Source organism: Limulus polyphemus, unplaced genomic scaffold (genome assembly GCF_000517525.1).
Source record: "Limulus polyphemus unplaced genomic scaffold, Limulus_polyphemus-2.1.2 Scaffold70, whole genome shotgun sequence".
Lineage (NCBI taxonomy): Eukaryota > Metazoa > Arthropoda > Merostomata > Xiphosura > Limulidae > Limulus > Limulus polyphemus.
Genome location: NW_013665680.1, coordinates 955,954 through 966,243, shown reverse-complemented (window position 1 = coordinate 966,243; position 10,290 = coordinate 955,954). Strand labels below are relative to the sequence as shown.

The 10,290-nt window shown below is 33.0% G+C and overlaps 1 protein-coding gene across 1 annotated transcript in view; it reads right to left on the bottom strand.

Moving 5' to 3' along the window:
* LOC106465763 (parathyroid hormone/parathyroid hormone-related peptide receptor-like) overlaps positions 1-2,920 on the bottom strand; it is a 117,496-nt gene extending 114,576 nt beyond the window's left edge. The window contains exon 1 of the mRNA XM_022394202.1: positions 2,863-2,920. The gene's annotated coding sequence lies outside the window, so the exon portion shown is untranslated. The remainder of the gene's footprint in view (positions 1-2,862) is intronic.
* Positions 2,921-10,290: the final 7,370 nt, after the last annotated feature.

Here is a 10,290-nt window from a genome sequence, read left to right as displayed (position 1 = left end):
TGTGAGTTTGTGAATTTCTTTATAGAATGATACAATCTTGTATTAATTGACGTTGTGAGTTTGTGAATTTCTTTATAGAATGATACAATCTTGTATTAATTGACGTTGTGAGTTTGTAAATGTCTTTATAGAATGATACAATCCTGTATTAATTGACGTTGTGAGTTTGTAAATGTCTTTATAGAATGATACAATCCTGTATTAATTGACGTTATGAGTTTGTGAATTTGTTTATTTGGTTAAACACGAACTTTTTCCAGAGTTTTGGAGATAGCAGGACCAAACTTAGCAAACGTATTCGGATTAGTTCGGGGTGTCCTTTCCTGTATGGCATATTACCCATACCAAGGGAGGCTAAGTCGTCCACGGAAGGTAACTCAGGTGTGATTGAGGTAAAGAATATATTTTTTAAAAACTTTTGGCTTATTCTCGTAAAGGTTGATTATGTAAGTATTTTTGTCTATATAAACAATATAATTTCTAGTTTAAGCACAAAATTTATTGTAACTGTTGCCCCCCACTGACTCAGTAAATCTTAGGCACACTACTAAAAATCTGGGGTTAGATATTCGTGGTGGGCACTGTACAGGTAGCCTATTGTGTAGCTTTTTCCTTAACAACAACAAAAAACAAACAGAAGAAACAACTTTAACCCATATAACCAAATATTAAACAATTTTATTTCGACACAAGCAACTACGAGTAACACAAAAAATATCGTTTTTAAAATAAAATTTTCATAGGAATCCCGAAATATCTTAAAAGTTACTTATGAGTCCTAAAGAATCTGAATGAGTTATAGACGTTTTTTTTAGTTTTTTTACGTATATTAAACTCTCGTGTTTTCATGGATTTTCTTCTGTTGTAGGAATGCAGCAGCCATATCAAAAATGTATAACACACATAGCGAAATCTTAAAAACATACACATATATCATTTGTCGTAAAAAGAATCACTAGAAATATAAACCAATTTTGAGAAAGCGAAATGACCTTTAGAACTGAGCTTTGAATAAAAGAAACTGAAAAGCTGAATTCGTTATGACACGAACTTATTGAAAACGTATTCAAAATGATGGTAATCTCGATGTGGAAGTTTATCATATGAATTTTACATATATTTGTTATTATACCAGCTAATGATGTATAATCTCTGATAGTTTTTTTTTTTCCTTACCCAGAGTACGAATAGCTGTCAGTAAAAGAATTCGAACTAATGTCTAAAGCCTCACTTTACCCATTCTTTTCCGTTATGTTATAAGGCCAAGCTTTAGTTATCAAGTGTAACATAACAGGTTGAGAGTGCTTTATTACAATAATTCTTTATATGGAATAGAGTTGACTCTTTATGATGGCGACTCATTTTTGAAAATCGATTTAAAAATGATAAGTTTTAGGATAAACTATGTGTAATACTTGAAGCGAGGAGATTCTTTGTTTAATATTACAAATTTAAAGATATATATGTATATATATATGTATACATATAACTTTATCTTCATAATAAATGTGTTTTTTAGAACCTGCTGGTTGAATTAAAATTATTTACACAGCCTATCCAAATCCCTTGGCAACAAATATTCAGTGAGATCATTTAAAACTAATACTTTAACATTTTTGGTTTGTTTGTTGATTTATCGGTGCTGTGCACACCACGAGTATCGAAACTGGTTTTTAGTGGTGTGAGCTCTCAAACTTACGAGTGAGTCACTGAGGAGGGGAGCATTATTTTGTAGTTTCAAAACTACATAAGGACAAGTATTAAAAATATGATATATATATATATATATATATATATACCTACAATTTCATTATTATTATTATTATCAAAAGAGTGAATTCTTAATACATGTTAACAATAATATTATTTTTTTAACAATATAACGGCTTGTTATTACTTTTTGTTTAATTTCATTAATTAAGTTATATATTTATTTTAAAATGGTTAAATTATTTCCATTTTTAGCTTTCAACACCGTAAGATTAATATCTTAAACAACTAAGTTGTCATATGTCCCTTATATAATATTCTAAAATCTCTATCTTTTTGTCAAGCATCGTTTTTACATTGTTGCCCTATTCCACATTTTACGGTCTATTATAAAATGTTTTATCGGTTGTAAGTTAACCTGACATAAATCACATCTTTTATTATCTTCATTTAAGCAGTATTTGATCTTTTTTTATTTCAACTCCACTTCTTAATGCTGCTATCCATACTTTTACTTTATTTCAAAACCTAACTTTATCGCATAACTCAGCATGTTTTCTAAAACGCTCCTTAAAATCTTGATATTTTCAACAGTTTTAATTTTTCCTGTGCTATAATAATAAATGAAACGTTCCGTGTTATAACACATTAAGTGAAGCTTAGAAATAGATAAAGTTACGAATTTTATTAATTCCGAATCACTGATTACGAAATGTTCTAGCTTTAACTGATCTTGACTTTAAAAAAAATGTACAACTATATCTCTGTCAAGGAAGAATACTTTGTGACTGTTTTCAGCGCAAACTGGCTAAGTTCAAAGTGAATTAACAGTAGTTGAGCAGGTGATCATTAAGATTCAGAGATTAGGAAGTATTTTAAACTAGATTTAAGACTCTAGTACACAAAAACTTCACATTCATAAATTGAGCCATAAAACATTCCTATGATATGTAGACCAGATAAAACTATTTTTGTTATTAACAAAACTCTTACAAATACTGTTAAGCTGTTAGTATCTATAAAGAATGATTCTTAACTAAAACTTTACTAACTAGTGTCAGAGGTTGCAAACATTAGGTGTGTGATTTATTGAAGTATTTGAAACAGAAGGTCAATCAAACTTTTCTTTACAACAATTAATATATTTCTTACCTGTATAAAACAAATTCTGAAAACTCTGACACATCAAAATAGTGAGCACATCTTTCTAATCTCTTCTCTTGTCTGTGACTTGTTCTAATTTAAGAACCAGTCTCGCTCTCGTGCGATATAACCCTACTGCCTCTCAGCTTGGGCTGAACTCCGAACAAATATACCAGGCTGCTTCTGTGCACGTAGTTATTGCACTCCTCACAAAGGACTGCGCAGTGACGTCATCGTTGAGTAAGAGTTTTAAAAGTAAATCGGTAATTTTCAAAACCTTTAGATTGATATCAGTTTATAAAGACGTATGATCTATAAAATAAGTAGCTCGTAGATTATCTTTTACGGGTGAAACGAGGGCTTCTACGTATTATTTTTATCCATTGGTAAACCACAAACACCCAGGAAACTACTGGAGCTCATCAGCTGGATTAATAAGGCACCAGTCTAATGCGGAAAAACTTCAAATATTTTTTTTTTGCTAATTCCATTACAAACTGCCAACAGAAAGTGGTTGAAAAACTACTTTAGAAAAACGTATACTGTGAAAGTCCAATCCAGCCGACCTAAAATGACCTTCTCGGAGTAAAAAACTGAAGTCCTTTGAGTTTAATGATAGTCTATTTCATCTCTCCAACGGTAAGAAGTTGACAATGTAGAAACACCAAAATACCAAACGTGCAAATAACGAAGACCCTTTGTGTATATTTCACTTAACCCCCACCCCGACGTCCAGTGGCTCAGCGGTAAGTCTGAAGGCTTATAACACTAAAAACCGGGTTTCGATACCGTTGTGGGCATAGAGCAAATTGCGTACTTTGTGTTCGATTACAAACAAATCTTAGAAAAATAACACAAATAATTTGAGTTGTGTCAGAGATGCAACTTACAATATGTTGAAAATTAACATGTGGTATGTTTCTTAACCACAAGTCTTTCATTTATACCATAAATACCTCCTGGTTGCTGAAAGTTTCAAAATGTCTTTATATTTATTTGATAGCGTTGTATTAATATGCAAATACGTGGAAACACACATGATCTAAGCCCCCAGCTCCACAATGACTCAGCGGTAATTCTGAGGGATTATATGTTTAAAATATGGTTTCGATACCTGCGATGGACAGAAAATAGATGGCACATTGTGTAGCTTTGCGATTAGCAACAAAGAAAAAAATACAAGCACTTTCAAAAGGAAAATTTATTTCATTGTAAAACTAAATATTAGTCAATTATCTAACTTTCTTCCACCTTGTACATTTTGTCATGAATATTTAATGAGAGCTTCTACATTTATATGGCTAGAATCTCTGTGAGGAAGGACAGTTAGCTAACGAATCAATATAGTAATTTAATAATGCCAATGTTGTAGGCTTAGTCCACTTTTGTCAGACGTAATAGCTTAATCTATAGATTCAACTAAAGCTTAAACGTTTTACATTTCGTGTTGTATGACTCGTTCTTATCTGCCTGTTATTTTGTCAAGAGTTGACGCTAACTATGTGCATTAGTTCGTCGTAAGTTCTGTCAATTTATCAATTGTTGAATGTTAATGTTTGTTTCTCGTGCTAAATACAAATGATGACGAGCTTTTTATTAATATGCTACAAAGTATCTCAGATCCTCACATGGAACAAACATCTAATTTTACAGCTATACAACATGTTCTTCGTCCTTCACAGTTAATATCTTCATTTCATTCCAAAGATATGTGAATCACGATTTATTAGTACTCATACACATTCCTGAGGCAACAGGAGCGAAACATAAATCGGCTTAATCGTATACAATGTAATGGCTGTCCAGATTTGCTCTTCTTAAATTAATGATGCACTATTGTAGATATATTATTTGTAAGTTTGTTTTACCGCAAAACTATACGATAGAATATCTACGCTATATTCTCCTTGAGGAGTCGAACCTAGGATTTCCAGCTTGGTAAACTCGTAAACTTACCTCTGATCCAACTTACTGTTTGATTAAAAACTACATATATTAACTGTTTATGATTCATAACAGAAGAAAAGCGATGGCAACATCTATGTTTTGAGATTGAATTATTCAACCGCATAAAATTTATGTCCTTTATAAACGCTATATACAATGAAATGCACGCAGATGACCAGACGAAGTATTGCATAGCTAGCCTAAACTATAATTCAAACCATTTTTGAATAAATAAATATAATAAATACTTTTTTGGTTTCCAAAACTCTAGAAGATGTTGTTGGTTTGTCCAATATCAATCTCTAAACAGCATTCCATAGATATTGCCTACATAATGATAACTACTTGAGATTTTGAGAATTGAGATTTTGTTATATATTTTATAACCATATAACCACGCCTCTATGTTATTCGTGTTAGAGAAATAAGTACCGACTTCAATTGTTAAATTGTCAGATGTCATGTTTCTTAACAATACATATCCCCAATCTAAAAGAAAGTTTGATGACTTTCTTGTATATTACTGAAATACGGTCATTAGTAGCTAGAACGCCTAACTTTGTATATTACTGAAATACGGTCATCAATAGCTAGAACACCTGTTTAATACATAAGTACGTATCATAAATCCTTTCCATTTTAGAAAATTCTTCATCTTAGCAATCATAGAATTCTGAACTTACTTGTATGACATTTTGTGATTTAAAATATATAAAGTTAGGTTTATGTATTGAAATTTTCAGGAACGATATAAATTTAACCTGATTTCGGTTTCATAGATTTTTGTTCACCATGTATTTTTGTTAATTCCATCTCAAAATATGATGGTTACGAATACAGCAATTTATAACTCAATATGGCGAACGTATTTGGCATATAATGAATGTAATATTTGCAGGGCATAGTATGAACCTGGCTGGGAATAATAGTGTTAAATCCAGACAATCCAGCTGTACTATGCTTCTTAGTTATGTGGTTAGAGGGCGTTTTATGATTTTGAGTGTGTGTGTGTGTGTGTGTTTTGGTAGTTTTTGTAGATTGGTGTGTTTAGTTGCTAACACATGAGCGTTTATAAACACGTTCAGTTACCGTGTGTTGGAAACTTATACAGATCTAAGAGGCGCTAAGAAATTATGACTGGTCGTTTTATGTGTGTTATAAGCAATAACCTATTCCATTTTTATAATTAGTTTTATTAATAATATTAGTCACAATGTTTTGAATATTTTGACTACTCGATGCATTATAATCATTATAGGTTTTATTTTCTTATGCATCATTTTATAACATTGTGTACTTCTAGTCAGTTTGTTGTATAGGACTTCACTAGTTCAGAAGATGCACCTTACTAAGTTCTGTTCTATATAGTCAGTGTAACACGATATCAGAACTTCTAGTCAGTTTGTTGTATAGGACTTCACTAGTTCAGAAGATGCACCTTACTAAGTTCTGTTCTATATAGTCAGTGTAACACGATATCAGAACTTCTGGTCAGTTTGTTGTATCGGACTTCACTAGTTCAGAAGATGCACCTTACTAAGTTCTGTTCTATATAGTCAGTGTAACACGATATCAGAACTTCTAGTCAGTTTGTTGTATCGGACTTCACTAGTTCCGAAGATGCACCTTACTAGGTTCTGATCTACATAGTTAGTGTAACATGATATCAGAACTTCTAGTCAGTTTGTTGTATAGGACTTCACTAATTCAGAAGATGCACCTTACTAAGCTCTGATTTATATAGTTAGTGTAAAATGATATCAGAACTTCGCGATAACTACTTTCTATAAAGTTTTGTCTGAGGTAGATCGTTATTGGTTTAAAAATTGATAGTTATAACGAAATCAACTTTAAACAGAATGAAAATCGTTACTGAGAGAATGAAAAAGATCAGTTTTTATTATTAACGTTTTTTCCGAATAACAGTTGTTTTGTAAGTGGTTAAACTTGTAAAACTTGGAATAAAACATATGACAGTGAAATGTTTTCAATGTGAAAAATTCAAGATTTGCAAGTGTTAGTACTTCTAAAATTGGAGGTAAAATAACCAAGAGGAAAATAATCTCATTATAATATTTGATCAATACGACCTGATTTATACATGACAGTACTTTTAAAAAATGGAGTAATATCTATAAATATTTTACACACTTAGATTAGTGAAAGTACACCTTTCGACAATAACAGTAGACCAAAATAAGGAAACCGAAATAATGTTAAAGTCAAGGGAACCTACGCAGATAGGTTACATGAATTCTTAACAGGATGAGGCAGTATTAACAACATCGTCAGCCAATCACAAACGAGCTTACAAGATTGTCGCTTTGAACTTCTTGCCATCAATCCACATCAACAAAAATAAAATTAAAGCAAGTTCTTTGAGGGAAACTACAAAAAACAGAAATAACACTTCGTCAATTCATTTTACATTTTACATCAAAGTAATCTTAAACAATGTCTTTCGGCAACATAAAATGATGGCAACATAAAAATGTTCTTATCTCAAATGAAATGTTTCATCAGATTTTCGTCCAACAAAACCAACGTAAAGTTCTTAAAGATGGCGGCATAGACAAAAATAGAATATTTTTTTTTTGCAAATGAGACGAAATTTTGAATCGTAATAATTACCAAAGGTATTCACTTCGAAGAGAACTCTTAGAAAATCAACAAATTTCTTTTTATATATGTTTGGTTTGCTTTAAATTCTGTAACAAAACCACTTTAGTTATTTTATCGACGTCTTCGAAGTACTAGTTTGTTTGGTTTGCTTTAAATTTCGCGCAAAGCTACACGAGGGCTATCTCCGCTAGCCGTCCCTAATTTAGCAGTGAAAGACTAGAGGGAAGGCAGCTAGGCATCACCACCCATCGCCAACTCTTGGGCTACTCTTTTACCAACGAATAGTGGGATTGACCGTCCCATTATATGGGTCCCACGGCTGAAAGGGCGAGCATATTTGGTCGAGGGATTCGAACCCGCAAACCTTCGATTGCGAGTCAAGCGTCGTAACCACCTTATATATATATATATATATATATATATATACATATCTGACAAATAACATAAACACCCATTTTAACACAATTAGTATTAAGAAGAACATTTCGTTAACCTAAACAATCTAAAGGCAAATACTTTTATGAATCCAGAGATATATCACTGCATTTATTTATATTTTATAAAATGTAAGGGAATAACGTCATATAAGTATCATATCATTGTTACATTAATCAGTCTTCGCATCCTTCCTACTTCTAAGGATTGAGTACTATGGATTTGCATTATTCTTTATTCTTCACTGCCTCACCAAATTTCCCAATTCAACCTTCGCATCACTAATCCATTTTCTCATTTCTTCGTCTCAAATGAGTTTCTGAATGACTTTCACTCATTTATCTTCGATTTTACCCATCAAAATATCTGCCAACCTTCACTCAAATTTTATTATCTGCCTAAAGAAATGCACCTTCCGTGACATATATATCCAGCAATTGTCTCTTTTTGTCATTGTATGTTTCAATAATTCCTGGTTAGTTTGTTTCTATTTCATTAGTTATCACCGTTTCGCTTTGACAATCACATTTCATCTGCTTCCAACTGTCGTTCTATTTCAGCATACAGAGCCCATGTTTCCATCCCGTAAAGTAAGACTCACCATACGTAATATTTTAGTAGTCTATTTTTCAATTCGAGTTTCACGTGTTTCATGAGCGATTCTTTAAGACTGAAGAATGCTGATTTTCCCATCCTTCTTTTATACTTTTCTCTATCTCTTGTCCACTACTTACATTCCTCTGCTTTACCTTCTGCTTTGATGCATACATTAGGACCCTCCTCAGATTATGAAATTACCATTGTTTTAGACTTTGTTGATATTTATTCTGAGTCCATAGACTTTCCCTTTATCAACGTAACCGTTGTATGTTTTCCTCAGCATCATCCATAGCTGGTGCAACATACACATTAAAACATATTCTATTTCCGCTAATCTTAATCCCTTCTATATAGGAAATCACCACTCTCATCAACCACTCTGAACACAAATTAGATAATGTCGATGGCAGCACACATCTTTGTCGTAAGCTTCTCATAGCTACAAATTATCTGTTTAGATCTCCGTCAATTCGAACTTCTTTTTCCAGACTCCAGATTAAATTCTTCATGACTCTGTTATCTGCTTGATCTACCACGATTTGCCCAAGCATACATAAAGATTTATTTGTGGCCTGGCACGGCCTGGTGATTAGGTCACTCGACACACAACCTGCGGGTCGCGGGTTCAAATCTCCATCACCGAACATGGTCACCCTTTTAGCTGTGGGGACGTTATAATGTGTAGGTCAATCCAACTATTCGTTTTTAAAAGAGTAGCCAAAGCGTTGGCGGTGGGTGGTGTTGACTAGCAGCCTTCCCTCTAATTTATCACTGCTAAATTACCCTTTGAGTAGGTTTGCGCGAAAATCAAAACAAACCCAAACCATGCTCTTCTTTGTTTCTTTGTCTTAGCATCCTAAGTTCGAGTGTATTATTTATCACGTGCCTTGACCTCTTTTAAATTGTCAGCTAATGGTCAACATTACGTTTGAATACATTAAGGATAACTTCTATCAATGTTTTTAGGGTGAGACTTATCAACGTAATAGCAACCGTATTAATCATGTCCATGTTTTTAGCCTTTTGGCATGATCATATAAATTATAATACAACTTACATTTATGTATTTAATCCCTAAAAAAACTTTGCTGTCACCTCGTCTGTGCCGCAAGGTTTCCTATTTTCCTAAACTTGTAATGACTTCGAGCACCTTCCTTTCCACTATCACTAGGACATCTTAACTGGTTCTACCATTTTTAGCGGTGGTTCAGCTTCTCTGTCATTGTTATATAATTCTCTTAGATACTCTGTCTACCTCTTTTTAACATCCTTAAGAAAATAACTGCTCGTTATTTCTATTGATGATTTCGATGGAAGACAGGCAGTTTATCTATTCAACTCTTTTATTTTTCTGTGCATTTTATGCATCTTCCATTTTTGCTTTGTGTACTTCAGTTTCTGTAAGTGTATTATCCAAATTCTTATTCTATGCTCGCCTACACAAACACCTGATTTACTTATCCACTTAACTACATTTATTTCTTCTTCGTGGTAGTTGTCATTTTTTGCCCATCGCTTTTAGACTTTCGTCATTCATTCAGATTCTTTTTTACCTTTTTTTTTTTCTCTTCCCCATAATCTTCTCTCTCGATTTCTGGAACAAATCTTTGAAATCAACCCACTGGCTCTCAGAATCTTTGTAAAGTGTGTTTTTATTATTATTAATATTTCCACTCGGTGTTTAGTCTTTATCCCAAAGTTCTTACGGCCCGGAATGGCCAGATGGTTAGGGCGCTCGACTCGCAATCTGAGGGTCGTGGGTTTGAATCCCCGTCCCACCAAACATGCTCGCCCTTCCACTCGTGGGGGCGTTATAATGTGACGGTAAATCCC